Here is a 397-nt window from a genome sequence, read left to right on the forward strand (position 1 = left end):
TCTCATCCTAGGAATGACATGGTTGGAACACCATGAGCCATGGATTGATTGGAGGTCAAAGGCCTTGGGCACTACGCGCACGTCTCCCCTGGTGGAGCTTTGGCAAGTCATGAACCCACCTCTGCTAGGAGACAAAAGCGCTATTGGCGAGAGCACTGGGCAGAGACGGTCAACGTGCTAGACATTGGAATGTCCGAGTTGGTAGACACCAACGGTGTGTTGGAAAGGGTGGCTCGCGGGCTGATCGTGGAGTGGCACGTAGCCCACTGGGCGCTGCTCGAGTATCGAAGCAGTCGCTGCATGTCACGCGTGACATGGTCGGCCAAGGGCCGAGGCATCGAGGGCGCCCTCGTGATGCGCGTGGATTGGCACGAAAATCGCTGAGCACTGCTCTTGT

The sequence above is a fragment of the Plasmopara halstedii genome (assembly GCF_900000015.1).
Source record: "Plasmopara halstedii genome assembly, contig: Scaffold_2904, whole genome shotgun sequence".
Lineage (NCBI taxonomy): Eukaryota > Oomycota > Peronosporomycetes > Peronosporales > Peronosporaceae > Plasmopara > Plasmopara halstedii.